Source organism: Temnothorax nylanderi, unplaced genomic scaffold (assembly GCF_030848795.1).
Source record: "Temnothorax nylanderi isolate EJ_2023f unplaced genomic scaffold, tnyl_v1.0 TNYL_tig0363_pilon, whole genome shotgun sequence".
Lineage (NCBI taxonomy): Eukaryota > Metazoa > Arthropoda > Insecta > Hymenoptera > Formicidae > Temnothorax > Temnothorax nylanderi.
This window is the reverse complement of record NW_027249425.1, coordinates 14400-41341: the sequence shown is the minus strand read 5'-3', so window position 1 is coordinate 41341 and position 26942 is coordinate 14400. Positions and strand designations below refer to the sequence as shown.

The window sequence follows — 26942 nt, the reverse complement described above, 5'->3', positions numbered from 1 at the left end:
GTATACACAGTCTTATTTTGTTTATACACTTATACACTGTAGGGTCTCGGACCTCATCCCATTGTCATCGTAACTTCAGCAAAAATGAATTTCAGTTTATTTATTTATTTTGTTTTAATCGATCAAGAATCGATCAAGGAATAGGCCCATAATGTATAAAAGTCGATAGACTTAAAGAGTTCCGAAATATACGAGTAAAAAGAAAAGAATATATGAGACAAAAGTTTCTAGAAACGCGAAAAAAGAAAGCTGGGCTGGGGTCTTGGAGACTTCACTGTGCATACTAGGGTTAATAAGCAGCACTGTGCTGCTGCATTCTCGATGCTGCATAGCAAGGAAGAAAACGATATAATTCATATTTTTATTTAAAAAACCGTATATATGCAGTACACGGAAAAAACGATTTTGCTGAAGTATCTAAAAATTTAGCTAGATACAGATCTGAAAATAATTTTGTTGGTCCATCAAAATAATTATGTAGAACTTAAGGACGTTCTCCGGAAAATCGATTTTCTCTAGATTTTTTTGAAACTGTGAATATACGTTAATTTAGGTGTGCTTTATGCGATGGTATAAATTTCAATATTTCTTGCGGTATTAAAAATCGAGATACTGAGTTTCAAAGTTTCAACTTTTAACATGTAATTCCTATTCCGAGCTATTGTAAAAGAGACATTATAATGAATTGTGAAAAAAGTTTTCTCTAAATGTTTTTGAAAAATTAGTATATGATGCTCCATAAAAATAGAAATAATATGCAATTAAGTGTCAATACCCTTGCGGTACTCGTTTTCGAGAAATACTTGTGTAAAGTACGCGATTTGATGAATTTTTTTCGCTCGGTTCAGAGTGACAGAAGAGGAGAGGCGTCAGTTACTTAGCAACGCCGCATGAGTTCTCACGCGTGAAGTTAACTTCTTATTTTTTAGATGTTATTATACGTAATATTTTGTATATAAATATCTTTTTAAGCATGAATACAAGTTGAGCACGACTGGAGCCGGAGAACGACCTTAAACTGATTGCTAAAATGTCAAAATTTTTTACAGAATTATCATATTTTAGCGATTTACTATAATTATTTTAATGGTGTAACAAAATTATTTTCAGATCTGCATATTTAGCCAAATTTTTAGATACTTCAGCAAAACCGTTCTTTCCGTGCACATATTTTTATCAGGGTCTAAATATCGCTATATTACCTTATATATTGCCTTTTGAAATCGCGGTAGAAAGGACAAAAGGTTCATGGACACATAGTTGTCTCATGTGTTGGCGCCGAACGACCGACGACACATATAGTTCGCCTAGTTTCGGCGGATTGCACTGATCCCGTTTTGTGGTAGGTCACTGGTACGCGAGAACCGGTCGTCTCAGTTCCATTCTACAACTGCACGTGATTTCGACGTTCGTTCTGACCATTTCCGTGTTTGCCTTATACCTTACACCGACGGTATCGGAGAAGAAACGTCGATCATCGGAGATGTTTCTTCAGGATCCAAACAACGCACTGATGCTACTGGAACTGAATATGCAACTGGCATTCGCCACTCTTCGCGCAGTCACCGATCGCTCTACAACGCAAATTAGGTGAGAGGATGAATTCAAGCGAATGGGTATTTCAACCCCCATTGCTGCGCGGAGTCAACGTGGAGCTGCTTAATCGAAACCTCTGGCAACAATTCTACGATAATTCAGCAATTTAGCAATAATACAGAAATGATAATTACCAAGAGCGGTCGGCGCATGTTCTCGTCCGTTCAAATAAACGTAAACGGTTTGGAGAAACGTGAGAATTATTATGTCCTCATGGAGATAGCACCGGCCTCCGATCGCCGCTACAAGTACTGTGGATACCAGAACGGGGGCGAGAACAGCAATATGGGTGGCTGGAGTTTTGCGGGGCCGGCAGAGCCGCAACAGCCCTTTGGCTATAGGATTTATAAGCATCCCGAGAGTCCGGTAACGGGGAGCCACTGGATGGACAATCCGATCAACTTTAATAAATTGAAGCTCACGAACAACATCAACGACCCCAATAATAACGTGGTATTAACATCGATGCACAAATACGTTCCTACCCAGTAAGCAAGAAACGTCAAGAAACATTTTAACTATATTGCATTAACGTTACAACGTTGCTGCAATGTAGTTAAAATGTTTCTTGATGTTTCTTGCTTACTGGGTAGGATCTGGATAGTCCGTTGCTTCGATGCGAAGAACTACAACGAGCTCTTTACTCATTCAACCACGTTGTTCGCTTTCAAGGAGACGGAATTTATCGCGGTGACGGCATACCAAAACGAGAACATCACGAAGTTGAAGATCAATAACAAGCCATTCGCGAAGGGTTTTCTCGAGATGGGTCAGTCACGGTTCAAGCGAAAGCATCATTCGATCGATTATTAGGCCCAATCGGATTCCAGTCCCGACGAAGGGGTCTCATTGACCTACGACTCCGAATCGAATCAGCCGAACGACCTCCCCTTAAGGGTTCCAAGCCCATTAAAGCATGCGATTATCTTTTACTTTAGCCGGGGAGTCGAAGTTGGTCGGCCTTGCAACGTGGGAGAAGCGGACGTGAATCCCGCCACCGTTGCGAGTCGATCCCCGGCGCCGACCATGCTTGAAACGCAGTGCCCGTGCACTGCGTTTGACACAGATGGATATCCATTCACGAAATAACTTATTACTATTTATTTCTATTTTAATTTGACACGGTTACTGGAGGCAAGTCTCGTCGAAACCGTGGACATGTTCGGACGTGTTTTGTCCTGAATAATTTTTGAAGATTGCTGATGTAATCAGCGCCGAGTTTGGATTAAATCTTTCGGGATTAAATTGAATCTGTATTTATTATTTTTGACTTGTTCTTGGCCGTTATGTAATCCTGAGGAGGATTAGGTGCTATAAAATTTACAAAAAAGAAGAAGAAGAAGGCTATTGGGGGCCACGGTTACTCGTGGCATGAGTTTCGTGCGTCAAGAGGCGTAATCGTTTCTATATCCGATAACTAGCGCCTATTCTCGAGGAGCCAGCTACGGAGTCACTGGGTGTCTCCGCACTAACCGAGTCATCAATCTCGCATCGTGCACAGTGCCCAGACCATCCGAGAACCCGGGCGTGAAGATTCATTCTTAACTTCTTCATATTTACTGCGTGTTGTGGAGCAAACGGATTGACAGCCGAGAGCTTCCCAGATAACCGTGCCCTTCCTTGGCTCCGCAACTCACTAGCGGTACTTGGGCTCGTATCACTACAGGCTCTTAGAGGCGCAGTCAGATCGCCATTGACGCCACTTGGTTACTGCAGAACGCGCTGGCCAGCCGACATCAGATCTTGCGACCGAGCCGTACTGAATCGGAACAGCTCCATTGCAGCGGTTCAGCGAGACCACTGGGAGGTGGGCGCATGACTTGACTGGGAGAGGCTATATATTCGCATCACCAGACCAGTAACTGACTCTGCCTCCAGACCCAAAGAGACTCGTGCAGAGAATCAATGGCTTAAGACAGCCTGACTCCTTCGATACAAAACGACAGTGCTCGCACCACCGTAGTTTTCAGGCCACTTGAATCTTTGAATTCTAACACGGATTCGCCACTTTTTTCGCGTTTCTTTCTGCCACGATTTACAAAAGGTAGTAGTCTTGCCACTGTTCGCAACGCGGACGGGAGCGAGGCCGCCGTGGCCAGCGTGATAATCGGTAGTAGGTCCGAGAGAACGAGTACGTGTATACGCGATTGCGTACTTAACGCGGATCGGCGAGCGACCGGTCGGTCGGCCGCGGGTTTGGTACACGGCCAACAGTGCCTCCGATCACGTAATCTAACTGATCGTTTCCAGTTTTGCCGACGTGAACTCGCTTCTAGTATTAGGGCCACGCGAAGTAAGATCATCTCTGCTACTCAATATGTCGTTAACCCTTTAGGGGCCTGTGTACATAATTATGTACATTAAAAAAAAACAAAAAAAAACATAAAAAACATTAAAAAAACAAAAAAAGAACAAAAAAGAACAAAAAAACTAAAAAACTAAAAAAAACTAAAAAATTTTCATCAGGGACGTCTTTTAAGACTATTTTATTAATTATAACATTTTACTCCAACGGGATCGATGTGTGGCCCCTAAAGGGTTAATTTAACTAAAACAATGTTAATTTAATTATTAATTTGACTAGTCAATTAAAGTTAGAGTTAAAATAACATTATTTGTGTTAAAATAATAAATTTCGACACATGGTAATTAAAAAGAACAAAATGTTATTTAACTCAAGGTATTGGTTTAAATTTTATCTTTTGATATTTAATAGCGTAGGGACAACTATAGTAACTATACCATTTTTGATTTATATAGAGTATATAGACTAATGATTGTATGTATAGAATACTTTGTAATTAATTGTAATTGCAAGCCGTTTTATCAGACAATGTAAATCCAAGTGTGTTATTTCTACACGCATATACGTTTTAAAATGACACATTTGACTGAAGCTCGTTTTACATGTTTTGTTGCGTGTTAAATTAACACGTTTAATCATATTAATGTGTTCAAACGTGTTAAGTGGCATTATTCAAAACGACAAGAAATGTGTAAGAAGAGCTTTAGTTAAAATAACACACTTGGATTTGTAGTGAATTAGTCGCATAGAAAAAGAATTTTTCATTATTTCATAAAATTATACATTTCTTTTTTAAATTAAAGAAAGTTACGCATGTTGCACGTAACTTTCTTCAACTTTTTAATACGCCATGAATGTCTGTACTCAGTGCATTAAATTATGCATTTTACTCGTTGATATTGTTTACGATAATATTATCGTTGCATCTTTAATCGATTATACGCGTATATATCGATGCTGCGAGATTTATATCAATATTAGGCCCAAAGCACATAACATGGCGTAGCGATATACGACGGTCATAGTCCTTGACCTGACAAATCAGGATACGCCAAAGCTTGTGCGTTACTTACGTCCACGACTACGACTGTCATATGTGCTTTGGCCCTTACTCGTATAACGAATTTCCTCCGTGAATATATTTCCGATTTAAGGTAATGCTGGAGCCGTCTGTTTTACCGGCATTTTTTGTCGGCACGTAACGTCGTATTAATTTGACAGAATTATAAATCCTTCTCCAGAATTGCAGTACATACATTAATGATTCAGGGAAATTCCGATTTTATATAGAAAACGAGAAAAAATTACGAAAGTACAGATTTCCTTATCCTACTTTTATCCCAATATGGCGTCTCGAGTTGCGGCGAGCTGTCAGCTCGTCACAAGATGTATTTCATATTCTCTTATGAGATATACCATTGGTACGAACGCGAAAACAAGTTCCCCTGAATTGCACAACAATAAAAACATCGATAAACCCCCCAAATCAAGATTTGGAAGCGTAATATAAAAGTATGATGCCGATGTGTATCGTGCGTATGTGTGCGTGCAATGTAGCGTGCTATCCTTGTCTATATCTTTGTCTATACAAGGACAGATGTAGTCGATAACATAGAAAATGGTAATTTTGTCGGTTATACAGACGGTTCCAGCATCACCTTAAGGTGATCCTAAAGCCAAATTACCGACAATTGCAGGGAAGAGTCTAGCTTTGCGTAGACTGCACAGAACTTAATTTTTTTTTACACAATTGAAGTATGCACGAAAACACATCGCGCGAGTGTTGATTTCAAGACAAAAATCGAAAAAAATTACAAAAATACATTGCAAGTAGAAACTTGCACATTGTTTCCTCATAGTTTTTAACCCTTTGTAACTCATGTTATCAAAAATAAAAAATATGACAACTATTTTAAATTGATTTACAACAGATAAATTCATGCCCACACAGCACATTATATCATTCGTATATACTGAATTAATACTCAATATACTATAGATGTACAAGATATACTGATAATATCTCTATAATATATTTTGCAGTATATTATTTTACTGATATTTTAAGAATATTCGAAATTTATCAGTAATATTCGGTCTATTTATCGAATATTTTCAGGATATGCTAAATTTATCAGAATAGTATATTATTTTACTGATATTTTAACAATATTCGAAATTTATCACGCGGGCGGCAGCGCGAGCTCGCGCGGCAGGAGAGTTCGGCTCGCGCCCGTTACGCGGCGCATCGCCAGTATTCTTTCGCGTAATTAAGATTCAACATCGACTCCTATATCTAGGGCAGCTCGGCAGGGTTTCTCCAGCGTTCTCAAGTTTGCCAGTCAGGACGTGCTCACCAGCAGGGCCTCTGACATAACCCTTTTTGTTTACGAAGTGTGCTCCTCATCCGGGGCCTTCGTTTATACCTGCTTTGCAGGGCATTAAACTTTCTTCGGTAAGAGTCGACAGAGAGCAAAATTCAAAAATTTGTTTGCATTAACGCAACAAAATTATTTGTTTGGTTTGTTAACAAGCAAAATATTTTCTAGTAGATACTGGTAATGTGATCAAAATATTTTTTTAATATACTCACAATATACCAAGAAATATTCTCAGTATATACTGAGTAAGCTTTTAGGGCAGACATTAGAACATCCTCAGTACGTTCTCAAAATATCATAGACGTATTTCGAATATCAACAGGATATACACAATCTACGTTTGTGATATACTGAGAACATTCTCAGGATCTACCTGTGCTGTGTGGGTGATTTAGAATGTTGATGGAAACTTTGCCGGTTTGTAACAGTAATGTCACCAGGAGTTACAAAGGGTTAAGTGTGCAAGTAGAAACTTGCACATTGCTTCCTCATAGCTTTTAAGTGTGCAATAAAAATATCCGGAATCTTCGTGTACTACAATTTTTTGTCTTATAGATTAATATCTTCTTAAAGTATTAATACTTTAAATGACATTTCTTAAAATGACATTTATTATGTGAACCTAGCTTCGTATATAATTATTGTATATAATCATTGGGGGCATTCAGGAGCGCAACCGCTGCCTGAGCGCTCAGTGAGCTCTTGCATCTGATAGGCGTAAATTTTTAGATCTAAAGAAATATCCCAATCAGATACAAGAGCTCACTGAGCGCTCAGTGAGCGGTTGTAGTGCTGAATGGGAGCATTTTTTTTATAAAAAAAAGTAAGTCTAAAATAAATTAGAAAATTTCACAGTTTAGTAGCAATCTTAATTTCGAATGATATATTTTGCAGTTTTAAAAATTTGATTGATCAGTTCTCGTGTTACACACATTTGAAATTTCGGAGAATTCGTACATACATAGAAGCTTTATAAAACTGGGTCTAATCAACCAAATCTTAAATAATTACATATGAAATAGGAGTAGAAAAGACTGAAGAATATAATAAAATTAGAAAAGTTGCCAATAATTAATACTAAATTGTCAAAAAATATCAATTTATGAAAAGTCTCAATTGTTGAGACTTGAGATGTAGCCCTTAAAGGTTAAAATTTTAAAATATTGGCAATTTCTCTAATTCTATTATATTCTTCAGTCTTTTCTACCCCTATTTCATATAAATTGGTTAAGATTTGGTTAATCAGTTCTGAAGTTATAAAAACCGTAAATTTGTCACATACATACATACACATATACACACATACATACATACACACATTCACACATACCGACATTTTTTAAAATAGCGATTTTTCCACTAATTTTAGAACATTCTAAACACATTAGCAGCGGCAACTAAAAAAAAATTTTTTTTACGAAAACAGCTTCCTCTATGAGGAAGCAAAAATAATTATTACCGTAAGTATATGACTTCGCGCGAAGCAGGTTGTGCTTTTATGTTTGATTACATGTTACCGCTAATTTCGTTCTAATGTTATATGTTGCTATGTTACAAGCTGTCATAAAGACGAGATAAAAAGTGAACGTAAGTTTCACAGATCAGAATATGAAATATCAGAAATATGTCGAACAGTGCCAAAATACAACGCGATACAGAATTAGAAAAAAGAATTTAAAAGTGTACAAATTAGAAAGTTGCACATTACTTCCGTGAAGAATTAACTAATCGATTGAACAAAATGGAAATAAGAAATATCCGCAATTAGTAGGAATTATTTTATTAAAAACATTAATTATTTAATTGATTTTTGTAATAGTATAACAGATATTATTATAACAGGTATTAGTCGCAATAAAGATTATCACAATACAAAAAGGGTGCAAGTAGAAACTTGCACATTGCTTCCTCATAGTTTTTAAGTGTGCAAGTAGAAACTTGCACATTGCTTCCTTATAATTTTTAAGTGTACAAATTATGAATATTACTTTCTCACAATTTTCAAGTATGCATTCATTTTCTAGATTATTCATTTAGGCGCATTAGCTCGTCCACCCGTAAGTACAATGGCAAGCAATGGCGCTAGGAAAAAAACAATTAAGGTACAATTTCACCTATGTGAACAATTTCATGGTGTCGCTTGTAGCAGCGATGAGTGGTCACGTGACCGAATTCTGGAGTATTTATTTTACACAATACAATTAATCAATATAGGGTAACTCCGGTATTAACGCCGCGCGAGGATTTACGCCGCAGAAGTCAGAAAAAAATAGAAGGAACAGAGATACTTGCTCGCAATCACACTGTTATAACATTTTATAACTTATTATGACATTTTATTGCCTTATTTAACCGGATTAACGAGATTCCCACTGTCCCTATCTACTATCTAGCGAAACCACTGCCAAGAGAACGGGCTTGGAAAAATTAGCGGGGAAAGAAGACCCTGTTGAGCTTGACTCTAGTCTGGCACTGTAAGAAGACATGAGAGGTGTAGCATAAGTGGGAGATGGCAACATCGCCGGTGAAATACCACTACTTTCATCGTTTCCTTACTTACTCGGTTAGGCGGAGCGCGTGCTCCGAGGGCTTCGTGCTTCGGCGGTCGCGGTGTTCTAGAGCCAAGCGTGTCAGAGTGGCGTGAGCCACAAATTCATTAAGCATAATTGCACATGTATGCCGACTAACGAGCTAGCAGAAAAATATAGTTGGCTAGGAGCAAAACAGAAACGAAAATTTTGTAATTTAAAAATTGCTGACTTGTTAATTGGTAAGTGTTAGATATAAATAATATTATTAATTTTCTTTATTGTGTGCGTATATGTGCGCGCGCGCGCGCGCGCGTGTGTGTGTGTGTGTGTGTGTGTGTGTGTGTGTGTGTGTGACAAAAGTATTTTTATCTCAACACTTAATCTTAATAAAATCTATATGCGTAATAAAAAGAGAAATTACTGTTTACGAAATACTGTTTTTTATTACAGTTTCGGGTCAAGAGACTAATCCTACGTATACTAAGAAGATTTTAGAGGAGGCAATCCAGAAATGGCTGCGGAAAGCCAAGGAAAGGTGGAATGCCGAGAAAAAGAAACTTGACGATAACCAAGAAAGTGATCAAGAGTGATAAATTTTATATTCTATTGGACTTTTTTCTTTATTTTTGTTTTTTATTTCAATTCTTAAAATTTATTAATATACGTGTATTATTTCACGTGATGCAAGTGATACTAAAATGTGATTATAATAGCGTTCAAAGATTTAATTAGTTCTAATCGTTAAGATTTATTTAAATATAAACGTATATTAATATTAATGTTAATTTTGATACGACATGTATATTTTAATTTGTACACTAATATTGTTTAAAATTAAAATTAATTTTATAATCGTTTCTTAATTTTCTAAAAATTTAGTTTAATTTTTATTTCCAATTTGAATTTTGTGTCAACCAACTTGTATTTCGTTCCATAATTAAAACATCACTAAAACACAACCCAAGGAGCGCCAATGCGCGTAAAATGCGCTTTAAATGTACATTGAAATTTGCATTAAATGCGGATTGTAAATGCACATTTAAAGCGCATATTTGTCCCGCATTAAATACGCATTTAATGCACATTATGGCAGCGCATATCAAAAAGCACCTACGCTCATTGATCGAGGAGGCTCAATCGGACAATCAATGAACTTTGTACTATAATGGAATGCTCACTGCAATGTTTAGAAGCTGGGGACGAAGAAAAAAGGGATAGGTTGGTCAGTGTCCGTTTCTTTCTCTGTTTAGATAGAGAAAGAAATGGATGCTGAACAACCTATCCCTTTTTTCTTCGTCCCGAGCTTCTAAACGTTGCAGTGAGCATTCCATTATAGTACCGAGTTCACTGTGGACAACCAAAACTCCACTAGCTTGCTTACCCTATAGGGGATCTAAGGGTCTACACGTGGATCTACACGTTGATGCTTTAAACAGAAATAAAAACAAAGATAGTTAGTGGAATCATTTATGTATTTAAAATTCAATTTGTATAAAATTAATTCATATAAAAAACTGAAAAACTGAAATAAAATTTTCATGCTAAAAAATTTTTGTGCTAAGCAAGAGCTGTACATAATTGTTAATGATTAAGGTGTAGCACTTTATTGAAAGATATTTTACCTGCAATGTATAAACATGTTCAATAATAGATACAGACCATAGAAAATAAATAAAACAATAACCAAAAAAAAATTTTTTTTAAAATACAATGAAAGAAAAATTTATCTTTTTCTCGAGGAAAGACTCAAACTTCAAGAAGGCTTCAACATCAGGTAGAGGAAAGATATCTGGCCATCCTTGTGGCTTCGTTAACTGCTCAGAATCATCATTTCCTACATGTATCAGAATATTCTCCAGAATTGCGTCATGATTTCTTAATTTCGCTTTTATTTCTTCTTGGTTCTTAATGATTTCTTGAAAGGTTCTCTTTATCCCTAAAAAATTTCAAACAAAAAAGTTTTGATAAATGTTTTGTCCACATAGTTTACAATGCATTGCAAGTAAACACTGCGATGCAAAAGAAGTATCAAGAAGAATGAAAGTAATTTACAGTATTAAGGGCCATTCTATAATACGTCGCAAATGATGGCAACTGTTAGTTGAAAAGTGTTATTTCCGGTTGTGCTTGTCAGTTGCGGTTGTCAAAAGAGAGTTTACAAACTTTTAATTTTGTTAGCGACAGCAACTGGCAATTTGGCAATCAGAAATAACACTTTTCAACTAGCAGTTGCCATTTTTCGCGACGTATTGTAGAACGGCCCTAACTCATACCATCAAACGGATATGATTGCTCGCGACTCATGGAAGCAGGAGTTTGAACATGGTAAAAATTGCCTTGGATTCTTTGAGTGGGCATTACTGCAAGGAACACATAAGAGAGAATACAATTATTAAAAATTTGATGAAGAAAATCCAACCAGGGTGATGACTGCAATTTAGTATTACCTCTCGTATTGTTGTTTGACCTCTCATACTGTTGTTTGAGGTGTTCTGGTGGAGAGATGTTGTGATGTCTAGGTGAACATTCGAAAGAAAGTACTCTTTTGGCCGAATTCCTTGGAGATGACTCACATCCACGTCACATACGAGTTTGGCTCGCAAGTTCGGCTTAGCTCTGTTTCTATTTGTTCGTGGATAGGATGTCACGAGCCGGACTCGGCGTCAGACGAGACAAGTTCGCACATTTTCCTTTCATGTGTGGTGAAAAACGTTCGAGTCCGGCTCGCAAATCAAGCTCGCCGAGCCGGACTTGCGAGCCAAACTCGTACGTGGATGGGTCGTTTAACTGTAAATTCTAACCTTTTTTTCAACCGGCTTCATGTCTGCTTTGATCAATAAACTTAACTTCGTCTTTCTTTTTGGCACTTGTCTTCGGGAAAAGGTTAATGCAGCCAGCTGTTCGATGAATAATAAATAATCTATAAACCGCCGACTGATGAACGTTCTGTCGCAATGCCGCTAGATATACAACGCGCGGCCTGACAGCCTGACGCCTGACGGCGTTTCTCCCCTCTACACACACAAGACGCATGCGTGATACGAGCCTCGATTCTTGAATTCATTTGCAAGAGAATATATGCGAAAATTCTGCTTTTACAGAAACGTTGCATTTGTTGATTGGTTAAAAGTTATGCAATAGCCAATCGACTTGCAACTTTTTTGTAAGAACAATTTAAGGTCCACAAGTCTGAAATCCTGATGACTATAATATATCTCAAAGTGTGTGAAATTGCAAAATATACAAAATTGAAAAAACTTAAAAATTTAAATGTTTTATAATAAGTCAAAAGCTACTCATTTAATTATTTTATAAAACCCGTCATTTATTTAATCAAATGCTCAATTTGCATTAATTACGCATTAAATACGCATTTGAATGCGCGCATTTTGAACACACAATTAATGTGGTTTTGGAGCCAATGCAATTGTACGCGCATTAAAAGCACGTTATACGCGCATTGGCGCTCCTTGGGAAATCAACGCGTAAAGTGTATGTTTATCATAAACGGGTCGAGTCACGAAAGCCTCAATATTCTTTATCGTACCGTTTGGTAAAATATGTATATGTTACGGGCAATTTGATAAATTGGGCATTACGCATAATGGCCGGGCAATACGCGCAATTCCCAATTTGTTCGGTCAAAATGATCAATAGAGAAGAACGTACCTTTAGCGTATGGAAACGACGATTTCCTCGTCTCTCAAGAGGACTCGGCACAAAATTGTTACGCTCCGCAATGGATTTCCCGAGGATGACGAAGACGATCCACGCGATGACGAATATGAACGATAAGTTGCGGTGAATCCACCGGCGCATTGGCAGCCAGCAGGAGAAGGATTTGCACAGTACACTGAAAAAAAAATTTCTTTATATCAAGTAAATATATTTATTTCAGTATTATTTTTCTTGATTTGAAGAAATATTTTGTAACTTTATAAACGACACGGGGGATATATTCGGCATTGAGCAACTTACCAGGAGGCAAACCACTTGTCGCGGTACCAGCGGCTTCCGCGAATGCTTCCGACGTAGTGTCGGGAGCGTCTCATCCGGTCATCCCTGCTAGGTGCTGAACCGATGCAGTGCGCACTTGTTCTCACAATCAGAGCCAATCGCCGCCAAAGGAGAGAATGCGCTTATGTTTTGCTTAGGAATAAAATACACGTCCATCGCACAGACACAGCAGAGATAATTCGAAGGGAAACTTTTCTCGGTGATAATCAAGACGATGAAGATTATCGATTTCTTTCTACGCGCTATACAGACCGCGTTCGCTTTCGTGCTGAAAACACGTCAGTGACTGCGTCTTTATTGACGCTCGTTATATGTTCTCTTTAATTTATTTTCCTTGCTCTTTCTCGTTAATCGTAAATTACGATACGACGTGTTATAATCTTACCGTCACATATGTAACTTGTATTTCGCGATTCAAGTAATATTTATCGCGAAAACTGTATTCTACAGTCATATCTCGGCGCGATGACGATACGTATACTTTGCTGGCACCACGTATAACGTGTACTTTTGATGGAATTATGTTTTTTATTATTGAAACATAGCTTTAAACGAGACCTATAGAGAAGCTATTTTGCAGCGTACAACGAATCTCTGTATAACTTTTACTTTGTCGAGTTGGATCGAGCGATTATCATGAATTTTTGATATAGAATGAACTTGCAACGGATATTGTCTTTTCCGTTCCACGTTACTTGTCCTCGGTGCATATACGGGGAGGTCCTACATATGTGCTCTGCGTGTTGTCCAACATTGATATAAACAATTAATAAGTAAATAAATATCTTTACGAAACGTAGGTACCGTAAAGGGCCATCTACAATAATTTACGTGTTTTGTGTATTTCATACGTAATCAAATTGAACAAATTCTATATAAACCGAAACATTCGGTTTAAATTTGGAAATTATAATTAAAGCGTTTTGTGTACGTTTATAAATCTTACAATTTTGTGATATTATTTATAAATACTTACAAAACAGCAAACAGCGGAAGCCTTGAATACCTTGAAGTCATTATACGATTTAAGGGTTAATTAAAATACTGTTGAATGACACGTTCTCGTATTTCGTTACCGTTTACATTTCTTATATCGTTCAATCCCATATTTCTTTCCTCTATGTCCAATTCGTCGTAATATATCTCAGACTGCGGTATGTTATAAAATTTGGCTATGTTTTGAACAACGTAGCAAGCATTAACAATGAGAGCTGAAATTGCTTATAACATCATAAAATTAATATAACTATTGGTATTACATTAGTATTTACAAGATGCAATTGGTATATGAATCTTACCTGAAAATTCTGGTGAATAATGCAATGCTCTCTCCTTTCTTAGACACCTCCATCGTCCCTTTAACATCCCAATAGCTCGTTCTATACATGACCGAGCTCTTACATGAGCATTAGTGTAACGAGCCGAAGGTGATCCTTCTGGTTGTCTTAGTTTTGGTGTCAATAAGTACGGTAACAAAGGATATCCGGAATCACCTATAATATTAAAATCATGCTATGCATATATCAACGATATAACATTTTTATCTGTATATCATATAATATTTCTAATATTAATAATAATATTGATGTAATATACCTAATAACCAAGCATTTGTTCGTCCATTCTGAAATTGCTGTTCTAAGTGACGCAAAAGAATAAAGAATTGAAGCATTCCAGACACGTGCATCGTGGGTTCTTCCTCCATGACCACTATTTACAAATAGTATCTTCCTATTGAAATCACTGACCTTAAAAAAATTCAAAAATAATTGTTTTGTAATAATAATAATTTTTTATATAATACTTATTATTTATCTTATATAATACTTACTATCAAAACATTTAACGAATGATATAGTTTGCGATTGATATATAAATATGTACAGTTCGTGATATTGATTGACTCGCTTTTTTGGGAATAATACGTCGTTTATTGCTCGTGCTGCTTCGTGCTAACACTTCAAGTTGAGTTGCTTCATTCACTAATCTTTGTACGGTTCTGTTTTTCTGTGCTATTCCTGTTTCTTCAAATTTTAATATTAATTGTTGGACGTAGGTGTGACTGACATTTTTTTTCTAGTTTACTTAAACTGGTAAGTACAGTGAGTACTAATTTGTACTGCAAGCGTTAACATGGTGATTCCGCGTGCCAAACTAAGTCATCATGACATTGCCTATGTCCACGAACATAAACACGAACAGAAATAGCAGTCTAACAACAAGATCCGTTCGATTTTGATTTAGTTTCGATTTAGTAAAGAAGCTGCAGCTGCAAAAGGTGTTTCATAACATGTACAAAGACAATAATACTGTAAGCCCGCATTTGGTCATTTGACCTTCGAAGATTTTGGATCATAGCGCGTTGAACTCGTAATGAGAAGGATTACAAACGTAGATGTTTAAAAAATTATGTGTCCATGTAAAAAAATTAAGTTGACCTTTATTTGACCATGACGCCTCCACTCAAGATCAAATTTTTTTAAATCAAAGTATGTCCCCCTTGCTACCCTATATTCTCTCCAAACCGTGTTTTGGTATCTTTACTAGTTCCCGAGATATTCCGACTGAAAGTTTTCAAATTGACACCCTGTATACATATGTATATACAGGGTGTCTGAGACCACCCGTACATCCCTTTTAAAATGAAAGAAAATGGCTTTTATCAAAAATCTTAAAAATGTTGATAACCAAATCAAGTACGCTCTATCGAATGGCGTTTTTTTCATCTTCCGGTACTGAGCAGAAATGAGCTATCTAGATCAAAAGTCGAAGTTTTTAAATGGAACATGGCACTTTTTATTGCAGATTCGGATTACACGCAAAAAAATAAGAAACTTTTGTCTCGAGCATTTTTTTTGAAAATGCCTCTATTGATCTTGAAATGATCTTGAATGTGTGACGAAAAAATAAACTTTAACTGCGTTTCTAGGGTGAGTAAATGTGTGTTTGTTCAAGCAAAGTGTTCAAAGTTAGCACCGTTCTCTGCGATGCAATTATCTACTCTGCTTTGGAAGGAATTGGTTAATTGCTCGAAGAATTTCATCGGCATGTAACGATCGAATTGCTTCTCTTATCCTATGGATCATATTGTTCCTTGTAATCGGACGTTCACGGTATACCGTGTGGGATTTGTGGGGAAAGGTAAAAGACTTGATGTATGGTTCTACCCCATACAGCACAAAATGTTTTCAAAAAATATTTCTAAATATTTCTATAAAAATATTGCGAGAAACATTTTAAAATGGTTTTAGATATATTTTAAAATGGTTTAAAAACTTTTGTGGTAACATTTTTAAGAATATTTTAAGAATCTTTTAAAAATATTTTTAAAAACGTTCTTTTTTATCACCCAGATAAAATTTTCTTAAATATTTGAAATGTATTTTTAAAATATTAATTCGAATCTACATATTTATTGTATCATAATATTGTTTCAAAATATATAAAAAATATTTTTATTTCTTATTGGTTTTATAATCTTTTTTCAAATATTTTCAAAAATATTTTTGAAATATTATGAAATATTCTTAATTAAAGATGTATGTCGCTTATGTCAAAATAAAGGGATAAAGCTGAAATTTACAGAGATTGTGCACTCATATATCCCAAAAACCTGTGTTAAATTTGCGATCGATTGTCCGACCCGTTTCTGAGATATTTACTTTAAAAGTTACAGAAATTGTAATATATATATATATATATATATATATATATATATATATATATATAGATATACTTCCCATGTAAATATCCCAGGTAGCACACATGGTCTTATTCCCTGGCGAAAATGAGAAGTTTATAAACGTTTGTTTGATGTTTACGTGAGCGTTTGCGGAAGTTCGTTGAGAGTTTAGAAACGGTCAGTTGAGAGTTCGTAGAGCGGAAATTGCAACGCTGCAGCGTTTGAAAAGCGTTTGTATATAGCGTTTTTGAGAGTTTGCACAGCGTTTACATGACGTATGACGTTTGCTGAGAGTTCTTTAAAACATTTAGAGATCCTCTGTTAAGCGTTTAGGCTGCGTTCGGAAACGTCACCCGGGTACACACGGGTATACTCCCTTCTCCTAACTCGCTGAGATAGAAAGAGAAGGGAGTATACTCGTGTGCACTCGGGTGACGTTTTCGAACGCAGCCCTGATAAGTCGAAAGCGTTTGCTTTCATCATTGAAAACTGCGTGTAGCCTCTATTGAGCTTAACGGGCGTTTACTCTTGTCGTTAGAAGAAACGGCGTAAAGAGCGTTAAATGTTAAAATCTGCTTTTCGCCTCGCAGGGGGTCTGCTTATATACGCGGCTAGATGTATTTTAAATGCGAGAAAGATACGCCGCCTAGCGGCATTGTTAGAAGAACGTTTGCTGAACGGAGGGAAAACGCTTGTGTTACGGAGTCGGGAAAAGCGTTTCTTGGGCGTCTCCAAGCCGTTTGCGTTAACGCCTTACAAATCGTTCACTGCGCCTCTACAATTCGCCACCGGAAGAGCGTTTGCTGAACGGATTGAAAACGCTTGTCTTACGGCGTTGGGAAAAGCGTTTGCTAAACGTTTGAAAAATCTGACAGCAAACTCTCTGCACGCAGCGTTTACTGAGCGTTCTCTGAAAAGCGTTGCCTCAGCATTTCAGAACTTTCATGAAACGTTATATACAGCGTTTTATAAGCGTTCTGAAAGCGTTCAAAATCCAACGGCGTTGTGTAAGCGTTCTTATAAAGTTTGAAAGCGTATAAACTCTCAAAAAACCCTCATTGAACGGTTGTCAACGCTTTATAAAGCTTCTTAATTTTCGCCAGGGTTGACGTCAATTTAAGGTCATATTTCGTCCACGACGTCATATGTCCTTTATATGACGTGTATTTGGCGTTTTATTGTGGATATGAAAGTATGACGTCATGAAAAGGACATGAATTAGACGTTATTTTAAGACCAAATTTGGTACACGACAATTTTATTTTTATTTTTTGAGTTTTTCTTAATTAAAACAGACCCATACAGCATAGAAGCTTGCAAGACATTGCAGGAACGTTACAAGTTGCAATATAATGTTGTAAAGACAATTGCAACATTTCGTTGAAATATTAGAACAACATTGCAGAAATATTATAAGAATAATTGAAAATATAGTACTATAACTTACTCCATGAACATATATGCACACACATACATAAAGAATAGATTTTTTTTAGATTTATGTTTCTTTAAATTTAATTCCTAATTATTTTTCAACTTTGATTCAATTCATTAAATAAATTCTTTATTTTGTCAGGTAGCGTCTTTAGGCGTTATCATGCATGTTGTTAACGTTTATTATATTAATATTATATTATGTTAAATATACGAATTTCATATTAATAATTATTGTATATTAATTGTAATTGCGTTATTATTTTTAATATTTACCGATTATTATCATTACACGATTTTTGAACACTATAAAGATATGTTATATAGGAGTATAAGCAACAAGGAAGCGTCAGAATCAAAGGATCGCCACTAGTCCGTTCGATCATCGATGTCAAGCGACGTTAGGTGCGGTACTGACTCGGATGGGTGACCGCGCGGCTGTATGCACACACGACATATACATAATAAATTTATTTTCTTTTTTTTTGTTTTTCTAAAATTCTTAATTCACAAAAGCATAACGGCATATACATACCTTTAAATGACTCATATTTATGTCATTTTTAAAGCATTTTTAAAATTATTATGAACATATTTTATTTTTTAAAACAATATTTCTAAAAGATTTTACAAATATTATTGAATATATTTATTTGCAATCTTTTAAAAATATTTTTGAAAAAATTTTTTTGACATGATCTGACGGACATAGAAACATTCTAAAAATATTTTTGTAAATTATTTTAAATTATTTTAATCTTCCTAAAAAATATTTTAAAAATATTTAAAAAACATTTTGTGCTGTATGGGACATTCGTTCTATATTCGTCTACATTGTACTATTCATTTCTCTGAGGAAATCTTCAATTCTCTCATGTCGTCTTAGCTCTTAAATTCGAATGCAGTGTTCTTTAAGATTTAATAATGGCTCCACAAATTTACCTTCTAGTAACATTTAGAATATCACATTGCTCTATCCTGGCTCTAACTAAAATTAGATTGGTATGCAGCAAGGTAATAGGTTCAGATTTGATTAATATGGTGTCACTCTATCTCTTATATGTATAACATTATCAACCGCTTCTTGCGCTCACTACTATCTGTGGTTCCACGTCGATAATCGCGGTCAATTTACAATTGTTGTTTTGATTTAATGAAGGTGAATTAATTCTCAATTAATACAAGAATTTAACAAGGTTAATAGGCTTGGAATAAGCAAAAGCCAGAGTTTCGATCGAAAATAGTTTGAGTATGATTTTGCTTAAGCAAATAAGCTGTCGGCAAATAAACTGATGCGCTCAAGAAAAAACTACTTTACGATGATTTTCGCGCCTGTTTATACATAAGTGGTCAGAACTTCCCTTCTCCTCTCGCGCGAGCTTCTCACCACTTCTTTCGTATTCTGGTGAAAGAGAAAGGTCTTATCTCCGGGTGTAATTTTATGCTCGTCCGGTCTGCGGCCTGGGAACCGTCCTCCCTTGATCGGAAATCGGATAAATAATAATCGACATCTCTATAATTGATATCTCTCTTTATTAATCTGGTAAAATACATAAAACGAAGTGTCAATCGAACGCATATTACGTCAACTGGCTATTTAAAGGTTCTGAGTTTAATTTTGTTCGCACGTAACAACAACGCATAACGGTGAGACTGCTGTCTTCTGTGACGTGTTCTTCTTCTTATTTATTATTAATAAGATATTTATTATAACACAACCTTTTCTAGTTAAAATTAAAACTTTTAACAAAAAAATGTAAGTTTTACATATTATTTTAATCAGAAATTTTAATGCTTTTATTTGTAAAATGTAAAATTAATTTCTTTTTCAAGTATTGTTGTGCTGTAACCGGGAGTTGGTGCTCAGGATCGGCACAGGATTCGGGAATTCCGGGTCGGAGAATGAATTAACTCGTCGCACTGTGTAAATGAACTAATTAAAATATATTTCTTGTGTCAAGTTAACAATTGTCCCAATTACTATTAAGTCCGATATTCGCGTTACACTTGAGTCGCTTAACAATTATAACGATTTATAGTTATTGTGACGGTAAATTATGAGACGCACGTATACGCTTAGATGTTGATTAGCGACTGCCCGCCCGATCTTACAATTCGGCGGTATTTATAATGTCGGAACCGACACCCTGTTGCTAACTCGGGGGCTCCCGAGTTAGCGTTGACTTCTCGTTGTCAGCGCTTTGCGCTGACCTTCGCCTCAGCGTTTTTGGTCGTCTTGGAGTTGAACGCTCCTGGTTCCGGTGTCGGTTTGCATCGGACGATCGATCGTCCGATGCAATCGTCAGGTTTTTAGGTGGAATTCAAATTCGACTTTAGTTGCTAGGTTCGCATTACCTATTAAAGGCAACTCGGTGTTGCCAAGTACATTAACTAATCATTATAACGTTGTGCTCTCACAACAGTATACTTTACATTAAAAATACGTTAAGGTTTGTGTTATAAAACATCACCAGTGCGGACTCTGTTCCCCCAAAAAATAGTCCCAACACCCACCAGCGTAGCCGGTGCTGACTCTATCTTCAAAAGGGAACAGTCCCAGCGCCCACTGATTTGTTTTATAAAACGGTAATTCTATAGAATAAGGCCTTTTCCGAATTTTGATATTTTCTTGCGGTTTTCTTGGTAAAAACCTTTGTTGTGACTTAGACAGTGATAATCAATCGGGGGAGCCCGAAAAATATGCACCTACCTATTTTTTTTACTTATTTTTATCCTATGTATTTTTTAAGATATCCTACCTACTAGGTTAGATGACGCGCTTTAAACACTTAAATACTTTTAAAGCGTGTCATCTAACCTATGTATTTTTTAAGATATCCTACCTACATAGGTTAGATGACGCGCTTTAAAAGTATTTAACTGTTTAAAGCGCGTCATCTAACCTATGTAAGTAGGATATCTTAAAAAATACATAGGTTAGATGACGCGCTTTAAAAGTATTTAACTGTTTAAAGCGCGTTATCTAACCTATGTAGGTAGGATATCTTAAAAAATACATAGGTTAGATGACGCGCTTTAAAAGTATTTAAGTGTTTAAAGCGCGTTATCTAACCTATGTAGGTAGGATATCTTAAAAAATACAAGCTAAAATCTTCTGAAGGTCACTCAGGAGGGTGACCTTGACAACATACTAAAATATCAAGGTCATCCAAGGTGGTCCCCCTTATCTATACAATTACCAAAATAGGAAAAAAAATAAAGTAAAAATAGGTAAAAAAATAGGTAGGGTGCATATTTTTCGGGCTCCCCCGATTGATTATCACTGTCGGAGTCACAACAAAGGTTTTTACCAAGAAAACCGCAAGAAAATATCAAAATTCGGAAAAGGCCTTATTCTATAGAATTACCCTATCTTCAAAAGGGAACAGTCCCAGCGCCCACTGATTTGTTTGATAAAACATCACCGGTGCGGACTCTGTCACCCAAAAGTGACAGTCCCAGCACCCACCGGTGCTTTACTGAACCATAGCAAATACAAAAAAAATGTATATACATACATTATGTTTTCTGCTCAAACTCCTCTTTCATCTTCATGTTCATTGGCCTTATCCCTTTTAATACACTTTATATATCCTTGTTTTCATAAATCGTTAATCGTATCGATGTTTGAGATATCGATACTGTATCGTCCATCTCTAATTTGATCAATTTCTGTGTTCCAGGCCACTATTTATACTCGGTGACTGCTATTATTATTTAAAATAAATTTTAACAAACAGTAATGTTAGTTATTATTTAACTCTCAATAGAAGTATTAGAACGAGTGATTTTGAACTATACAAATATATACTCCCTCGGATTACTAACTTGTTTTTTGCATTGAATAAACCAAACTATGCTCGCTGGACAGTCAAATACGTCGATAATTTGATGAAAGTTGATGAGACGCACCCTAGATTAGAAAACATCTTCAAACAAGGTGGCTTTGGAGTCAAACGAACGAACAAACAAACCTTTTTCAAGACAGCCAATAGATTTAGTTTTGGAGCAAACAATAAATGCTGATGCTGCGCGAGGTATGATAGGTATTATCAATCTTAAAAACTCAATCGCTGCTCGTCAACGTTGGTCAAAAAGTCATTCAATCCGTTCAACTGTTATAACTTACGTTTATGGATACGCTCAGATGACAAAAGCACAAGATGTAACTGCTGAATTAAAAAAAAAAAATAGGGTCAAAATTAATTGTGAACAACTTCAGAAGTTCATAGAAAGTATTGAGAATCATACCAATCCGTTCGATCCAAACTTAGATCCAGCATTTCTCTACAAAATCAATACTGGCAGAGCTGCGTCTAATGAAGTTTCCGATTTCCTGTTAAATATTGAAAAAGAAGGCAACAATCTACGCAAAGCTTTCATTTCTGAATGTTCTCAAGACGCCAACCGATTCGAAGGTTCAATAAAGAGAAATCTCATTTTCAATTTTGCCAGTGAAAAAAAAAAGAAGAAAGTACAAATTGCTGGTAAAGTACAAGAAATAAGGATGCAGAGAGATTTGTTTGGACGTTTGCTGGGCATTTCATTGGAGCAAAATATAGATATAACGAAAGTTTTGTCATATCCATTAACTCCTGTTCCCATGTCCCTATGTCATTTAGATGGGACTATATGCAAAACAGACAAATCAACCTTGATGAAATATTTGGAAGCCAAAGTGGAGAGTCAAGCACCAACCAGCAAAGATGTAGTGCTTTTAGATGGATTTTTCATACTTCACTTGTGTTCGGGCGTGCGCTGACTTTGCGCGCCGAACGGAATGCCGGGCCCGCTCAGAGAGAACGCGGGATGTCCATTGCCGCTTCGTTTGTTGTGTGCGCGAAGGTCGCCGTTTGAATTCGGCAACCGAGATTCCTGTTCCGACTCGCAACCGAAAATGTAGGCAAAATGTACCAAGTACCAGGTTTAACAATCACTGCGTTTATTAACTAAGTAACAGTCCAGATAGAAATCCAAATACAATGTGCATGTCGAGGTGAAAAGAACCCACCGACTTCGAAGCAGTTCGCTTGAAGAGCGACCGCTCCAGCGGAGTAGCCGAAGTTATTCGCTCACGCTTGGGGCAGGATGCACTTGACGCAAATGCGCGCGGCGATCTGACTCGTTCGCGGGAGGCGGAGGTGGCTTGCATGGAGTCGCGTATCGCGCAAAGAGTTGGACACGGGCTCGATATCGTAATCTTTACGTCGTGACTCGTGAAAAGTTCGACGCGCTAAGTGTACAATGTGCGAGTGTCCTCTGGCACGTAATACTGGCGACTGGCCTCGCTTTTCGCAAAACAATCCGCTTGGCCGGGATCTTAGCGCTGTAACGATCTAATTGGCGAAGCGCTAACGCGTGGGGCGAGCCACCTTCGGCGAACGCGGACGAGTCCGTTGTATCCTTAACAACTTGATAAAAGAGGTTCCTCAGACATTTGGAAAAATTTCAACAAAAATATTGCAAATCGTCACAAACTTTGGCAGTAATCGAGTGGATATCGTCTTTGATCGTTACTTTTCTCCGTCAATAAAAAATTATGAGCGTGATCTGAGGAACAATACTGACATACCCTACAATATTTCCGGACCAGATCAGTCAAGACCTCACGACTTCACTAAAGAATTGAGAAATAATTATTTCAAGGAAGCTCTGGTGAAGTTTTTAATTGAGGATTGGGCCTCTGATGAAAAAGCTCCATTTATTGGCGATAAAGTTATTTACCTGAATTTCGACTTATGCTACCGTTTTGAATCATCCGGCAACCAAGTGAAAAGGACAATCGATGACGATTTTACCTGCGAAGGCCATGAAGAAGCAGACACAAAAATTATTTTCCACTTGAGCAAAATTAATTTTGATGCCAACGTGTTGATCCAGGTGCAATGATACTGATATCCTCGTTATAATTTTGGGTAATATGGAGAATTTTCTTTGTCAATTGAACATTTGGATGGAGGTTGGTACAGGAAATCATCAACGCCATATTGATATTACGAAGTTGTATACAACTTTGGGAGCATCCTTGTCCAGCGCTTTACCTGGTTTTCATGCAATGACTGGTTGCGATTATAACCCAGCATTTTTCCGAAAAGGGAAATAAAAACCACTGAAACTTTTGGAAAAATCGTTGGAATTTCAGACGGCTTTCCTTGAAAAGCGTGGATTCGAACTCGAGAGAAAATGTTTTTGATGAACTTGAAAAATTTGTATGCCGTATTTACAATATTCGAAATATCGACACAGTCAATGAAGCAAGATTTGAACTTTTTTGCAAAACATACAAGTTCAAAAATCTCAACGAGTCTTTCAAGCCAAAATTGAAGAATTACGATGCTTCAAGTTTGCCGCCCTGTAAATCCGAGTTGTTCCAGCAGTTATTGAGAGCACAATATATCACAAGCGTTTGGGGCAATGCTCACATGAAATATCCGACAGCTCTGCGTCCACAAGGAAATGGTTGGATAGAAAATAATGGAAAATATGAATTTGTCTGGTTTGAAGGCAATCAGCTTCCAACACTTATCAACGACATCGTTATTCAGCCGTCAGACGATAGCAATGAGGAAGGTGAACTAGGTATGCGTGAATTTTTTTCTTCGAAAGAGAAAAAAATCAGTAGTCAAACAATCATATTATGATTTTTAAATAATGTTACAGATTCGAGTGACGACCTTTCTGAGGATGAAGATGACCTAAATGATTGTGATAAAGAAGAAGAAGAAAAAGATTCCTAGTTTTTTAAATCTATTTTTTATGATGGTGATTCAATGCTATTTTTCATTACTGTTTCTGTTTTGATTATATAATAAATGACCATAAAAAAAGATATTGGCTTCAGTTTACGATGTACTTTTAATTATTTATTTGAGTAATGAAAAGACAATAAGAATTAAAATGAGTAGGTAAGCTAGGCGGGTTCTAAATGAAATGTGGGCGAGGGGGGGTGAGGGGCGGGGGGTATACCGCGGGGGGGGGGGGGTACCGCGTTTTCGGGCGCCGCGAGGAGGGGGAGGGGGGGAACCGCGTTGTTTGCCGCGCCGCGGGCGGGGGAGGGGGGAACCGCGTTTTCGGGCGCCGCGGGCGGGGGAGGGGGAACCGCGTTGTTTGCCGCGCCGCGGGCGGGGGAGGGGGGAACCGCGTTTTCGGGCGCCGCGGGCGGGGGAGGGGGAACCGCGTTTTCGGGCGCCACGGGCGGGGGAGGGGGGAACCGCGTTTTCGGGCGCCGCGGGAGAGGGGTCCGCGGGGTGAGGGGACCCGCGTTCGCGTTTTCGGGCGCCGCGGGAGAGGGGTCCGCGGGGTGAGGGGACCCTTGTTCGCCTTTTCGCCGCGCCGCGGGGAGGGGCGACAGCGTTTTCGCCGCGCCGCGGAGTCCGCGTGCAACGGCCGCGTCGGTCCGCGTGACGTCACACGGCACGCTCCCGCTCGCGTTATCTCCCCCTCGTAGATGTTCTCTCGCGCCCCCGTCCCCCGTTCGCGCGCGTCTTCACGGTCGCGCGCGATCCCTCTCCCCCGTTCGCGGTCTCGTTCAGAAATTATGCGAAAACTACAAATAGAAAATTTGCTTACCACCGCTTGATTTCAACCTGAAACCCCTGGCTCTTGAGTCAGACACCTTCGGCAATTTGCAACACAACAATGATTTTATACAAAATATTTAGAGTTTTGAACACAGATAAGTTAGAAAAAAGCAACACATGAAAGAAGCTGTAAGCATAAACTGCAGTTTTATTGATATGCAATACAGACAGCCTTCGAACACCATGTCTTTGCCACGTAGCACTATCAATCACAAACAGTGCAAATTGAACAGAGATTACACGGCATTATTTGATGTAGTGGACCTCCACACGACGCACAGAATAAATGATCGATCAGTATATAGGCACGGGTGTCATGTTTTCGCTCAGCGTACAACATTGAGAATAATCCTCGTAATCTCACAGTACACGATGCACAAAATTTTACATTACCAGAAGTATAATAAAAGTATGTGCAACACATCTTTTTCAATTCATCTAAGGTATTCACTTCAGCCTGGTTTAATACTCGGAAAATTACTTCCGAAACATCCTCAAACCTTTCACTGTCGTAACACGAATCGTTTGACAAAATTGCATCAACATCATCAATTTCTTGTTCATGTTCATGTTCATGTTCCTGTTCATTTACCTCAATGTCCATTTCTTCTTCTTCTTGTTCATTCACTCCAACTTCCATTCTTTCTTCTCCTTCAAACTGCAATTCTTCGAAATCCATTTTATATACACTCTGTTCCACTCACGCGCTAAAATATAAACTTTGGAAAATATCCGAAGGTTCTTTTCCAATTAAATTCGGTGTTGAGAAACTCCCGGTTCGATCGGAGATCGGCGATTCCCAATTCGCGACGGATCAAATATCGCGCTACGTCGACGTCCGACAAGTACAATCTGCTACAATTTCTCATCCGCGGTTCGCTGATTTTCACTATTTTGAATTTACTATTGAGCACCGGTTTGCACAATTTTATGTACTCGTCGCTCATGTCATGTGTTGTACTCGCGACTTTCGGTCCACGACTACTGAGCGTACCCTCAAATTCATCCTTCTATATCTCACTATTGTCACATCGTTTGTTTAACATATCTAATTTCACAATGATCTCAGCATCCGTACGGATGCGCCTTGCGAAAAATCTACGATGTACAGTTTTGCACGTGTGCAATGAAGTCACCGCGAGACACGTATGTTCATGAAAACGATATCGCAACATTAACTTTCAATGGTTTAATCTGTATAACTGCTATTGAACCGCTATCAAATTTTTTTAAAACATCTTTAAAAACAACTTTAAAAACAGCTATCAAACAACTTTAAAAACAGCTAAAAAACAACTAAAAACAACTAAAAACAACTAAAAACATCTTTAGAAACAACTAAAAACAACAAAAAACATCTTTAAAAACAACTAAAAACAACTAAAACAGCTTTAAAAACATCTATCAAACAACTAT

At 37.4% G+C, this 26942-nt stretch overlaps 1 long non-coding RNA gene and 2 pseudogenes across 1 annotated transcript; 1 reads left to right on the top strand and 2 right to left on the bottom strand.

Annotated features, from left to right (window-relative positions):
- The first annotated feature begins 1576 nt into the window (after positions 1–1576).
- Positions 1577–2685, top strand: LOC139781794 (T-box protein 2-like; annotated as a pseudogene).
- A 7983-nt stretch (positions 2686–10668) lies between these two features.
- LOC139781795 (uncharacterized) lies at positions 10669–11738 on the bottom strand. The gene is made up of 4 exons (XR_011720682.1): positions 11615–11738; positions 11261–11328; positions 11087–11173; positions 10669–10749 (listed from the first exon to the last, which is right to left on the bottom strand). It is a non-coding gene; the product is annotated as an uncharacterized lncRNA (long non-coding RNA).
- A 2124-nt stretch (positions 11739–13862) lies between these two features.
- Positions 13863–26166, bottom strand: LOC139781796 (putative nuclease HARBI1; annotated as a pseudogene).
- Positions 26167–26942: the final 776 nt, after the last annotated feature.